Source organism: Triticum dicoccoides, chromosome 1A, assembly GCF_002162155.2.
Source record: "Triticum dicoccoides isolate Atlit2015 ecotype Zavitan chromosome 1A, WEW_v2.0, whole genome shotgun sequence".
NCBI lineage: Eukaryota > Viridiplantae > Streptophyta > Magnoliopsida > Poales > Poaceae > Triticum > Triticum dicoccoides.
The window spans coordinates 76477195-76480538 of NC_041380.1; positions in this window are offsets into that span (position 1 = coordinate 76477195).

The following is a 3344-nucleotide window of genomic DNA, read 5'->3' on the forward strand; positions in this document are numbered from 1 at the left end:
CCCCAACAGTGGCATCCAAGCCAGGTTTATGTGTAGATGTTATATGCACGAGTAGAACACAAAGGAGTTGTGGGCGTGGGTATATACATATTGCTTGTCGTCACTAGTTGATTCTTGATTCAGCGGCATTGTTGGATGAAGCGGCCCAGACCGACATTACATGTATGCTTACGCGAGACTGGTTCTACCGACGTGCTTCGCACACAGGTGGCTAGTGGGTGTCTGTTTCTCCAGCTTTAGTTGAATCGATTCAATGAACAGGGTTCTTTTTGAAGATCAAAAAGAAATCACTATACTGCGTTGTGGTTTTTGATTCGTAGGTAAGAACGGTTCTTGCTCAGCCCGTAGCAGCTATGTAGAACTTGCAACAACAAAGTAGAGGACTTCTAACTTGTTTTTGCAGGGCATGTTGTGATGTGATATGGTCAAGACATGATGCTAAATTTTATTGTATCAGATGATCATGTTTTGTTAAAGTTATCGGCAACTGACAGGAGCCTTATGGTTATCTCTTTATTGCATAAGATGCAAGCGCCATATAATTGATTTACTTTATCGCTATGCGATAGCAATAGTTGCAAGAGCAATAGTTGGCGAGACGACCATGTGATGACACGTTGATAGAGATCAAGATGATGGAGATCATGATTGTGATGATAGAGATCATGACGGTATTTTGGATATGTAGATCAAAGGCGCAAGATGATCATGGCCATATCATGTCACATATTTTGATTGCATGTGATGTTTATCCTTTATGCATCTTATTTTGCTTAGTTTGGTGGTAGCATTATAAGATGATTGAGGGAGTCCTGGTGTCAGGACCCCGACTCGATGCCACATAGATCTAGCACGTAACACTTCATATCACTTTGCGGCCTCACGCACGGTATTCCCACGGGTGTCGCCTTACCTTTACCCGGGACCGTTTGCGCCTTTTGGCACACGTATATGACAGTGTCGCTAGCATCCATATGATAAGGAGCCCGGGCTGACATGGCTAGTCGTAAACCCAAAGTGGCACAGACTTACAGGGACAGGCATCCATGACCCAGCATCGAACGTGTCGGTCATCAGCGAGTGAATCCAGGCTGTAGCACTGGGCTAGCAGGACTCCGGTGAACCGGGCTGTAGCGGGCTAACAGGACTCCGGTATTCATCGCGTGACATTTCCCCGAAGGGACAGACACAGGAACGAAGAAGGACACATGCCGGCCAGCCTAAGTGTTCCGGAGCAGTAGCAAGCTACCATGGCTCGGTGGAAACACTAGGAGACATTTCCCGGTAAGAGAGGCTACTAAAGATAAACAACTAGATGGTCAGATCCCACACATACCAAGCATTTCAATAGCATACACACAATATGCTCGATATGTGCAAATACAACATGGCATCACAACATGACTCTACGACTCAAGTAATTTATTCAATAGGCTCCGAGGAGCGAGATATTACAAACATGGGTCTCATGACCCAACAATCAGAGCATACAAGTCAAAGCACAAGCGGAAGCTATCATGTCTGAGTACAGACATCTATAAATGAAAAAGGCTGAGAAGCCTGGCTGTCTATCAGATCCTGTCGAGGGCACAAGACCGTAGCTAAGGTAACAAGCTAAACGTCGAAGTCCAAACGGAACTACTAGTGAGACTGAAGTGTCTCTGCAAAAACATAAATAGGAAAACGTGAGTACAAATGTACCCAGCAAGACTTACATCAGAACTATCTACATATGCATCATTATCAACAAAGGGGATGGTGGGGTTTAACTGCAGCAAGCCAGCTTTGACTCGGTGGCTATCCTGAACTACGACTGCGAGTAACTCTTTTGAGGTGGCGCACACGAGTCCACATATTCACCATATCAATACACCACTATGGATCCGCTCCCGTCTCCCTACGAGAACGCCATCCATAGCACTCACGCTTATCTTGCGTATTTTAGGGTATCCACTTTCACTTGTCTATGAACTGATATAAGCAACCCAGAAGTCCTTTTCCGTGGACACGGCTATTCGAATAGATCATATTAACCCTGCAGGGGTGTACTTCTTCACACACGCTCTCACCACTTACCGCCGTTTACACGACATGTACTCGGCAACCTTCAAGCGGAAGCCCAACGTGGGTGTCGGCCACGGCCTGCCTAAACACTCAAGTCTCTAGTCCAGGTTTATCGCCTATTCGGGTTCCATCCATGAGGAGATCCGGCCGGAGTTTCGCTCACAGCCCCAAACGATGTGAACAGGGTTCCCGAGACACCAAACGGGCGCCCGGTACACCGTGCCACGTGCCTACCGCATCACAGCCCACCCCTACGGTCAGCGCTGCGCACGGCCTCCAGCATACTACAAACACCAGAAACTACTTGCAACTCCTGGACAGAGGACAAGGGTGATTAAGAAGCCAAGAGGGTCCATTGGTTTCGGGCCCAGTGCGTGGTAGTAGCTGAATCATGGATCACAAACACAGAACTCAGTTCCTGAGGACGGCTGCAATGAGACAACCCACCATGTACTCCTACATGGCCTCTCACCGCTACCTTTACCAAAACGTGTTCACACACTTAGCTCACACACAGTAGGACATGTTCACACGCCTCTGATTCATCCCCGATGAATCAGACCTGACTCAACTCTAAGCAGTAGCAGGCATGACAACAAACATAAATGAGTAGGCACATCAGGGCTCAAACAACTCCTACTCATGCTAGTGGGTTTCATCTATTTACTGTGGCAATGACAGGTCATGCAGAGGATAAAGGGGTTCAGCTACCGCAACAGGTAACAGATGAATCGTTGTTGTCCTAATGCAGTAAAAGAGAGCAGGAGCGAGAGAGTAGGATTGTATCGGAATGAACAAGGGGGTTTTGCTTGCCTGGCACTTCTGAAGATAGCATTGAGTCTTCATCAGTGTCAACGATCGCATCATCGGTATCACGTCTATCGAGAGGGGACAAATACCGGCAACACAGAAGGGAACACAATCAATGCAATGCACAATATGATGCATGCTATTACATGGCAATATGAATGTGTTTTGGGCTAATGCACCTAAAACCAGATTAAATGAAGTTGGTTTGAATCCAAGATTCAAATTCAAACTCCATATGTGGTTATTTAAATGTCATTCACTTCATTTGCTCTAAACAGTAGTGATAAGTTGTTCTAACATGCATGAAAATGGTACAGATGGATTCCTTGAATTTTTCTGATAATTTTTCATATATAAATTATTTAATTTGGAGTTACGGTTAATTTTCTATGCATTTTGGAAGTTTTAGGCATTTTTCTGGAATTTCAGAATTAAATTAAATCCAGAAAGCATTACTGCGTCAGCATGAC